The sequence below is a fragment of the Melampsora larici-populina genome (assembly GCF_000204055.1).
Source record: "Melampsora larici-populina 98AG31 unplaced genomic scaffold MELLAscaffold_79, whole genome shotgun sequence".
In the NCBI taxonomy this organism is placed as follows: domain Eukaryota; kingdom Fungi; phylum Basidiomycota; class Pucciniomycetes; order Pucciniales; family Melampsoraceae; genus Melampsora; species Melampsora laricis-populina.
This window is the reverse complement of record NW_006768843.1, coordinates 334,088-345,352: the sequence shown is the minus strand read 5'-3', so window position 1 is coordinate 345,352 and position 11,265 is coordinate 334,088.

Sequence of the window (11,265 nt, the reverse complement as noted above, 5' to 3'; positions counted from 1 at the left end):
TTAACCAATCATCTTTGGGCTCTATGATTCTTGTCAGCCCTGAGCCCTAATTACAGGACCATGGACTAACAGTGCCATATGTAGTATTAAAATATTGTACAAAGCCATAAGCTACATCTCAAGGCTCAGTGTCAAGAGACACTTAAATGCATGTATGTAATGTATTAATACATAATAAACCTAGCCCAAGTGTCAACCAAAAATTGACGCTGGAACTGAGACTATATAAAACCCCCCTTCTTCCCTAGAATCATCCCCCATCTTTTACTACCATCACAACACAGAACCACATTTTACTCGATTCCTATTGAGAGGATCTTCAAGTACATGGCTAGTTGTGTAGTTTGTTAAAGACTATTCTTGAGAATTACAGGCTCCATTGGTGAACACCCAAGGTAATGATTTCTACAAGCCCAGGGCATTCATTGTCTCTAGAAATAAACCTTAAAGTAGCAAAGCTTCCTCCTTTTTAAGGAGTCAAAATTACCCTGCAGGATCTTTGTTTTACAAAAGTGTCAAGCCTGCCCCTCACAGTCTCAAGGTTAGAGCGCACCAGCTCTGAGTTGCCCTTAGTCTTCTCTTCTCTTTCTCAAATCCTGTGAGCCTACTAGCGTCTGTTGGGCTAGTAGAGTCAATAAAAAAGGAGATAGAAGCTTAAACAAACTTCTACTAGACTCGTGGGGATTACAATCCACGAGTTGGAGTATTTAAAGACGTGGGCGTAGAAGCTTTACTTGTAATGAACAAGTAAAGACTTCAGTTAGATGACCTTTTAACAAAGGATTTCACGCCCAGGGATTTTGGGTAATTGTTCTTATTTGCAACGATTAAAATAGAGCCACTGACGCGCAGTTCTCAAGCCTAAATTGAGTCACTTCTTGTACAAAAGAATGATCAATAAAGGAGGTGTTAAAGTCTATCTTAACACCAGGAACTTTAAACTCTGACTAATAGAGGTTCCCCGTAGATTTAGAGTTTCTTATATCAGATAAATCCCTGATCTGATATAAGCCTTACTCAAGGACTACTTCCTTACACGTAATTCCACCAAATGGATATTACGAAACTAACTGATTATAGAGTCTAATCAGATAGAAACAAAGTTCTGATGCGCACACAATAAGGTCAACAAGACACAAGGTTGAATATTCAAAGTTCGTAGAATCAGGCTTTTAAAGTTTGTAGATGTTAGACAAAGTTTTAAAAGTTCTAGGAAAGTGAAAGGAGCAATTTGTAAAGTTGTTGAATGTTAAAGTGATGATTCAAAAACGGGTGGGATCTTCAGGGTTTATATAGTCTGAACCTTGAGAATCTTTGGACTACAAGTGCGCACAAATTGTGGTTCTAAGGTTAGGTTAATTATAGTAACACAGTTACTATTGGGTTATAAGTATATTTCACGTGTTACATATGTGTTACGTCTGTGAAATATATGTAGTTTTGGTTCACATCAAAGTTGTGTACGTACACACTCTTTGATGTAAGTTTTGCACATGTTACATATGCCAAATCATATGTAACTTGACTCTTGAAACTGAGCCTTGAGTTGTAATTGCTGTTTTTAAGGTTTTCTAATATATTTGTCGCCCATTGGTACGCTGGTTTAGTACTCAGGGCTGACAAATCCGCTTCTTAGAGGTCAACTAGCTGTAGTCTTTCCTTGGTTGTACCACGTGAAGACCACCCTTTCCCTTCCCTACTTGATAATCAGTGTAGAGTATGCCCAACAGACGCACACTCCTCACAATCCTGGTTTGTGTCTCCTTTTCATCTTCATCCTTTCATTGTCAAATCTTGTGTTGAGCTGATGAAATACATTTTGTTAATGAATTGTGGTTTTTTTTTGCATTATACATTCCAAAGTATCTCAATGCTATAAAGATTTGTTTTATTGACAACATTTAAATCAGTAGTTCATCATAGAGTGATAGATTGTTGATTTGATTCCAATATGCATCAAAAATGGTCACACATACAGCTGTTCAATCTCATCTTTTGGTGTTTGCAATTTATTTCAAAGTCTCAAAGAGCTAAACAAAGTAATGAAAAGGGTCAAAAATCAGTTCATTGTCAAGCAAAGATTTCACACGCTCAGGCTTATTGTCATACCATTTGAGCAAGGACCTTCATATTTTTGATGATATTCTTCATCCCTTGTGAAGCATATTTGAGAGATTGGCACAATCCAAGTGCTTAGGATTCAATCATTTTATAGAAAAGTCTTCACAGTAGATATAAATTCAACATTTACCTCTTTCAAGTGTTTGTTGTATACTACTTCTCCAATTAATTGTGATCAGGAGTGCTGATAACGTAAGAGATCACACTTAGTCTTATGAATGAAGACTTTAAGATGATTGAACAGCACAATCTACGAGAAGGAGATTGAGCGAAATAAACAGTTTGAGTTTGATGGAGAAAAGAGGAATAACAAGGAGATAAGTGTCTATACGTGTCCTGCGCTTAACAATCACTTTGTGATCTTAATTCAATTCACATTGGGCTTGGATTGAGCATTCTTGAGCTGTTCAAACATAAGATAGAAGTGATAATTGGGCCAAGAATAATGGTTTTGTGGTAATTCCTCAGTGTGAGCAGTTTGACTGGTCAAATCTTGAGGGAAATAATATGGTCAATGCATCATCTGATTCTCACAGAAATCAAAAAAAATATGATCCATGATGGGTTTTTTTATCAATTAATCCATTTCCAGAAACACTCACTCAAATATGATGGTAATCCCAAATCAAATTGTGGAGAAAAGCCTTGATGTGCAACAAATTCTGTATCTTGTGAAATCTGACGAGTTGAAGCTACTACATTAGATTGGCTGGTATACCAGATCAGGTACAAAAATATCTTGATCATTGTGATCTGATAGAAATGGTGATAAATATTTTGACAGATTTCTTTTACCAACTTTCAAGTCATGGTGCATTGATGGGAATGGAATGTTTTGATGGATACAGATTACTTTGATGGATACAGATTACTTGGCTCTTGATTGGGCTTTTTTAAGTCTTTAGGGTGGGTCAACATTTTCAAGGTGGTGAGATCAGTCCATAGATCATAAGACCCAGTTGAAGAACCCAAGTTAGATTCCAAGTTTGTATTGTCATGTAGGTTAATGCATTGACCTGGACCTGACCCGTAAATTCTCAGCTGGCCCGGGACCAGCTCAGCTTCAAACCGGGTCAACCCGGTCCGGTAGCCCAAACTCAATGATGGCTTCAAAAAAAACAAATGACCCATGAAATTGATGCTGGATAGGCTCAAATCCTAAATTGAGCTTCAGATGCCTTTATAAGAGCCTTGGATGGCAACAATAATGTATAAAAGTCTGACTATTTGAAGAAATGATATCATTTCCGGTGGAAAGTGAGGATAAATTCACAAAAACTTGCCTGTTTTCTTATCAGTGGTCCGGACCGGGTCAGCCCAATCTTTCTCAAAGGTGCGCCGAGACCTGCTCGACCGGGTCCTGGTCCCGGGACCAACCCGGTTTTTCTGGGCCGGGTTGGTGCATTAATGTAGGTCACTTCCTATAGTATCAGGTGATGCTAATCTTGGTTTGACCAGAAAATGGATAGGATGGTTTTGCTTAAAACCTTTCTCTGGTGGTTGTATGGTTTTTTTGAGATATTATGGGTTTATGAAGTGCAGGAGCATGTAAACTTTTTGTATTTGAATTTCTCTTGATTGTAAGGAAGAATCATAAAGCTCAATGTGTCTTGATTGAACAGTTAAATCTGCATAAATATGGTAAGATACACTGTCATCAATGAAGGCTTTTATGTCAATCATTCAGCAATCAGGTCTAATCAAGACGTCTTTTACCTTGAGGTTTTCAAACCCCTGGTGGAGGATTCTCCAAAAATTGATGGCAGTTGTCTTTTGGTTGTCTTCCTAAATTAATCTTTGGTCACATCCAAGTATGCTTTATCACAAGAACTTCACAGATCCTCATTTGGTCTGAGCAAGGGATCAGACACCAAATCCTTCACACTATGATCTTCAATCTTCTTAGTATGATTCAAGCTAGGAGATTATATCTGAACAAAGAATTGTATAAATCAACTCTATGTAGTCTTAGATGGAAATTGAAAACTCTTAACATCATTTTGAATGGTAATGAAACTTCATATGATCAAACCATATTCACTCATGTGAAATCATCTTCAAACAAATCTGTCTTTCCCTGGAATCATCCCTTTCAAACTTAGAAACATGTAAAAGGTAAAACCTGACTACACAGGTGTGTGGAGATCTCATAGGCTGATGATCAGGAAAAGATTCAAATCTTGTTTGAATAGGTTTAAACATACACAATCTCTTTCAAATCAATCAAACTTGATGTATGTATGAGGTACAATATCAGATCTTCAGAATCATCTTTTTCAATACACCTTAGTATGAGTCAATGTGTTTGAAGTCAAAATCATGGTCATAGTAGATTGATGGGGCTTGATGATATACTTACCAATCATTTTTAATGAATGTTCACTTTGAAGATGAGTTTTCACTTCAGTACATAGATCCCAGTTTCAAGAATAAGAATGACAATGTGGAATTTATTGCTTTGTAATCTAACTATGTATAGAAGCCATTTTTTTTATTTTTTTTTATTTTTTTTTTTATTTTTAAGTGCTTTTGATTTCACATATTGCACTGACTAACTGTGTATGTATAAAGTAAATCTACCGATCCTACAACTTCTTCTAAATTTTCTTGTGTGATGGACTAATGAGCCTTCACACTAGACACAATGTGATTGAGTATAGGAAAAAAAGGCATAGTTTGGAAAACATAGGCAGAAGAGAGAAAAAAAATAACTGAAATAGAAAAAAACAATAGTAATTGAAAATAACAACAATTTGAGTTTAATCATCTAAATATGTTTTGAGGTGGAGAAATCTCCCTGTCGCTTGAATGTATTGCGCTAGGTATGGGTAAATTTTGGGGGTATCCAAGAGTGTTGCAGCTGAATTCGTGTTAATCTTGATTTTTTCGTCTTTCAGTCTTTTTCTGAATGCTTGTCTTTCTTTAGTGAATTTTCTACAGTATATCAAAAAATGTGCCGGTGTTTCCGTTGCAAAACAGGTGCTGCATTTGTTGTGTTCTTCCGCTCCAATTCTGTGTAAGAATTTTCGAAGTGGACAGTGACCGCATCTGAGTTGAAAGATCGCCGCTGCCTCTCCCTTTTCTAATTTATCAAGTGCATCAGCTATCCATCTCCCTTGTGTTTTGTATGGTTTAATAGGTACAGCTTCCCTTTTGGTAAATAATGTCCTCGTATGGCGTAATAGTCCTCCCAAGCTTATTGGGAGCACCAGCGCCTCCATTTCACTTTCCGCCGCCTCCTTTGCCGCCTTATCCGCCATTTCATTCAGCTCAATGCCTTCATGTCCTGGCGTCAAATATAGTCGTAGTTGATATTGATCTGGAATCAAGTTGTAAGATTTCAACAGAAACCTCGAAGCGTATTGTAGGGTTCTTGGTTGGATCGGTCTGGCTAGTAAGTCGAGAGCTGCTTGGCTGTCGCTGAAGATGGCTAACGAAGTGAATTTTTCAGGATCAATGTCAGTTATTTGTTTGAACTGGACTAGGGCTATCATCAGGGCCATAGCCTCCATCTCATAGTTGGATATTCCCTCCACTGGTCCATAGGCATGACTTGCTGTCCTTCCTTCCATCGCTATGGCTGCACCTCCTCCTACTTCGGGTATAAACGAGCCATCCGTAAACACCACACAGGCCTTCATGTCCTTCTCTTCATCAATCTGGCTCTGTATCTTCTCCTTGACTTCTTCGTGTTTCCTTCCCACATTCTCAACCGTCCATCGTGGCTCTATCCATGGCGGCTCCGGATACGGGTTAATCGTCTCTAAAATATTCGTGTGTGGTAAAATTATGTCAGTCTTTCTTAACAACCGGTGTATTGGGCTCTTGTGCGTGGCTGGGGTACTTAGCAGTTCATGTTGTAGGATTGACCGTGATGGGTGGGATGATGGTGCCGTTAATCGTTTATATACGTAGTTATGGTGGTATCTAATTGCTAAATTCTTGAACGTTATCGTGTCTGTGTCATGATACATGTGCTCTGTTGGTGAGCTTTTGAAGGCTCCCAGTATTAGTCTATTTGCTGCGTTTTGTAATAATTGGAGTATGCGAGACACTTTACCCTCCGTTCTGGTGTTGAACCATACTATGCTTCCAAATAGTATTCTAGGTTTCAAGATTGCTGAGATGAGTGTTCTGGTTTCCTTCGAGCTCAATCCGTGGTAACATCGGCTTATACGGCTCAGTTGGCTGATTGTCAGCTTCCCGCGTTGTTGCATTCGTCGTATGTGAGCACCGTATGTCAATTTTGGATCGAGCCATAGGCCTAGCCATCTTAATTCGGTGGGTTGGGGAGAAAGCACCTGGTTGCCAAATAAGAGGTGTGGGTTAGTGTGTTTGCGGTGTGTGAAGTGCATTAGTTGAGCCTTCTTTTGATCAAAGATGGCTCCGTGACGTCTTCCCCATTCGAGAGACCGGTCGCCTTCTTCCTCCAGTTCCAGGACATTTAAGTCAACGTCTTTGTTTGCTACCAGGTGTGTTACATCATCAATAAAACCGATTGATATTTTATCCGCCTGTAAAGAGATGTTTGTGTCAATTAACAATGAGGAATTGTATAAGATGTAGAGTATGACTGAAAGCGGTGACCCTTGTGGGAGCCCGTCCTCAATCTCGAAGTCCTTCGATAAAAAGTCTTGTAATCGTAAAGTTGTCGTCCTGTCACCTAGGAATGAGTGTATTTGGCGGACTAGGTATTCTGGGCAAGCCTTAGACCTGAGCGTGTGGGTTAATCGCTTCCTGTAAACTGACGGATAAGCAGATTTTACATCCAGGAAGAGTCCAGTGACCACTTTACCCTCTCGCCATTTCTGGTGGATCCACGATGTCAGTATCACAAACGCATCATCCGTGCTGTGTTGACGACGTCCCCCCATATGTCCCTGTGCGATGATCTTGTGGGTCTCTGCCCAGTGGGCCATCCTCCTTGCTAGCACCGTTTCCAGTACTTTACCCATGCAGCTCAGTAATGCTATGGGTCTGTACGCTCCCGCCACTGAGTAATCTTCTTTGTCGTTTTTCCGTAGGATGGCTGTCGTTGCCTTCTTCCAAGTTCTAGGAAAGTATCCGGTTTTTAAGCAAGTGTTGAAGATTGAAACGAAATGTGGTAGTAAGATCGACTTAGCTAATTTCAATATCTCGTTTGGGATGTCGTCGCTTCCTTTTGCTCGTCTCGAAGGTAGTTTCTTCAGAATTGCTTCAACCTTGTATTCTGTTACTTCTGGGTGATTCGTCGGGATTTCTGGGTCCTGTTCAACCGGGATGTCTGATGTGTCACACTCGTTTTGTACTATAGATGTTCCTCTAAACAGTAACTCAGCTTGTTCATTTTTGTCCGTAGCGAGAGATCCATTCTCCCTGTAGAGGGGCGCTACAGCGTTCGTGGTTTGAGACTGTGTGTACTTGAAGGCTTTGTAAGACAAGCTTCCACTGGACTTGGCTAGGAAAGCCCTCCAGTGGTCACGTTTCAGTTCATTTATCACATTTTTCACGTACTCATTCCAGTTCCAATAGCATTGCTTTGCGCTAACGGATCCGCTGGCGATCATCCATCTTCGCGCTCTGTTTTGTTCCTTTATTATCGGGCTAAGTCTCTTTTCATCCCACCACGCCTTGTGACGGTGCGCGCTCGTTCTGACCGTCTTGCCTTGTCGTAGGAATGCGTTACTTATCGCGTCTGTGATCTGTTGTATGCCTGTATCAACGTCCTCTATGGACTGGAGTACAGATGGGAAGGAACTTAGCGCATTTTCCACATCATCGCAGAAACTGGCCTTTGCCATCGTCTCTAGGTTTGCTGAGTTGTGGGTCTGGGGCGGTGGTGGTTCTCCTAACTCGATTTCGGTCAGTAGCAGCTGGTGATCCGACCCGTGATTCTCGTCGCTTGTGGAACCTGTGACCTGTCTTTTCGCAAGCTCAAAATTTATCCATGTCAAATCTAGTGTGGTTGGACGCGCATTCATAGCTCGTGGGAAGAAGGTGGGTATATGTTTCTGGGAGGTGAGCTTGAAACCTGCACTACCACATATTCGTATTAACTCTTTGGCTCGGGGGTGTGTATGCCTGTATCCTGATGGGTTCCATGACGGATGGTGTAGGTTGCCGTCGATTCCTATAATTGTTGCAATCGTTCTGTTGTTGTGCTCCGTGAGCCACTCTTGTAGGCGTGGTAGACCTGTGTTATGTGTAGGTGGGTTGTAGGCCGAGATTACCCTTATTTTTGGTAAGGTCCCGTGTGGTATCGTCACTTCCAATGCCGTGATTAGAGGTGATCTGCTTGGGAGAAAGGTTATTAGCCAGGAGGGGAAGCGCTTCGTAACGTAAATCCCTGTCCGCGATTTTTCATTGTATTCTCGTGCGGTGTAGTCGTATTGGGTGAATTTGTGCCATGCTTGGTGTGTGGGTAATCGTAGGGTATGTGGGTTTACCCAAGGTTCCTGTAGTAATAATACATCATACTCTTTGTTAGCTAATAGGCTCTGTGTTATTATCTTACCATTGAAACAGTTTAGTTGTGCGATCTTCAGTTTTGTTGTGTCTGTGGAAAGGGCATCTTTGTTAGCTTCTATGTGTTCAGGTGCTATTGAGGTGGGAGGTTGGGGGGGGATGAGAGAAAAAGAGGAATTAGAAAAAAGGGGATTAGAACTTCGTGAATTTTGTATATTGTTGTATCTTAACATGAGTGGATTGATGATGATAATTTCAAGCTTCTTGATCTGATTGGGCAATTAGCACTTGATGCCGAGTGTGAATATTTGTCTAGTGATTTGTCAACTTGCGAGGTCGGATTTTTGGCTGCATCTTGAGCAATGCATCTTACACAGTGAAGACGGTCAGTTTTGGGGTTTGGGCACAGTCTCGAGTCATGGTTGGCTCCACATATTTTGCACAGTAAATCATTTTTACATTGCATGCTTATATGGCCAGGCTCTTGACAACGAAAGCACTGAACCCTACTCTTTTTGTAAGCCCTAACCCGTAAACTAAATCCTTCAAAGTATACTGATCCACGCATCATCCCATTTGTCAGTTCTTTATCAAGTAAATTCAAGAGTATGGAACCACTTGTCTGTCTTTCGTGTGGTTTGCTTAACCAGCGAATCGAGTGTATCTTGTCCATCGGGATTGGGTTTTGCGTGGTGAGAACGTCTTTGAGGCCATCCAGGTTGTTGTAGAACTCCATAGGGACCGAGTCGATGACTACTGGGAACACTACTGGGGACGTAATCATATCGGGGTCAGCTAGGGTTGTCCAAGAGCATCTGTTTTCTAGTAGCCAGGTTGCCTCAGCTCGTGTCGCTGTGAACAACTTGATGCTGCCCGAAGGTAGACTCGCCGCTCCTTTAACTTCTACTTTCTTGTCTCCAATTGTTACGTCAAGCTGAGCAAGGGCTTCGTTAACTCGTTTGATTATCTCTGTTGCTTTGACGTTCTCAAAAGGTTTCTTCCCTTCTTGACTTCGTATGATGACTTGGCTCGGCTTAAACGCGTTGATGACCTGATTCGGAGGTGGCGGTTGCGGTGATCGGTTTGACGTGATCTTCAATCCTTCTGCCGCTGTGGCTGCCCATGATTTCGGTTTGGCTGGTAGACCATTCGGGATCGGCTGAGACTGTGACGGGTTGCGTTGAACTTCTAGTAGGGCTTTCATCTGCTGTTCCAAATTGTCGATTCTTGACGCCTCCGCTCTAGATTTTTTCAGTTGGTCTTCCATCACGCTCATTCTCAAGGCTGTCTCCTGCATCGAGATCGCTAGGGCCGTGATGATGTTGACCAGGTTGGCCGGAACTACGATATCGCCATTGTCCAACTGGTTGTTTTGCTTTAAAAAGCCCCACAACTGCGCCATCGACATGCTTTCCAGCCGTTGCATTGGTTCAGGGTTCGCAGGATCAGTCGGACCTATGTCTCGTTCGGCGTCGTTCGTCATTTCCAGGTCGTGGTCCGTTGAATTGGCCATCCCTTGAGCTTGCCCGTCTTCAGCACTTATCACGTTCGTTCGCGCGTTTGCCGCGTCCGTTCGTGTTCCGTGTGGGTTGAATCGGTTGTTACGGGTTAGAGAAGGAGATATAGGGGGCATATGAGAGAATCTGAGCGCGATAAGAGGAGTTTTAGTGGTGAAAAGATGATGATGATGGTGGTAGGAGGTGTGAATAGCGAAAAGGAAAAACACGAATCCGCAGTCACTGCGGAAAAGTTAACTGTAGTGGTACGAAGTCAGAATTCCCCCTGTATAGAAGCCATGCTGCCATACCCAATAATCAGGTTACATGATGGAAATCTAGGCAGCCATTCCACTTTTCTTTCCAAGGCACCAGACTTGAAATTCAATGGAATCACTGATCAGACTGAGCCTACAGTTTTCTGTACAATTCAAATGCACATCCTTTGTGCAGTATTAACAAGAAAGATGCCTTGGATTGACTAATCTGAGGTTTCCTTATAAGAATCAGATGCTTGATTACCATCAGATACAGTGTCCAATTAATCCATCTGAGGCAATCTTTGGGTCCAAAGAAAGCCTTGCATCATTTCCTCACATACCCAGTCCCCCAGTCCAAGGGAAGTTGTAACCCATACCTCAGGATACCTTTGATTTTCCAATGCAATGTATCTTTGCTAACAGTGCAGTGAATCAACTTTTTCTCTGAAAGAATAACTTACAACTTCAAACCTTACAAAAACTAAACCACCCATCACCAAATCATCAATAAATAAAAAAGCTACAAATCAAATTAACTTATTACTGATATATATATAAAAAAACGAATCAAAATCATCAACTTGACTATACTCTTTCACTTTTTTTAAAGAAACTCATATAATATCTTATAAGTACTCTTTGAAAGAAAATATACAAATCATCGTGTAAATAATTCCAAATTTACATTTGTAGAACAGAAACCAAACTTTACGGCTCTTGTTTTGAAAAACTAATCATTCCATATCTATTTTTTAAAAAATCCAACCAATGCACCAAGACGATCAATTTCAACTTTCTTCTTGATTACATTCTCTTCCACAAATCGAACACTGAACTTACTTTCCATTAATTCTCCATTCAGGATCAGTTTCATCCATTTCTTTTTGTAATCCGTTTCTCAAACCTACAACCACATCAGCTTTACAAGTCCTATATATATATTA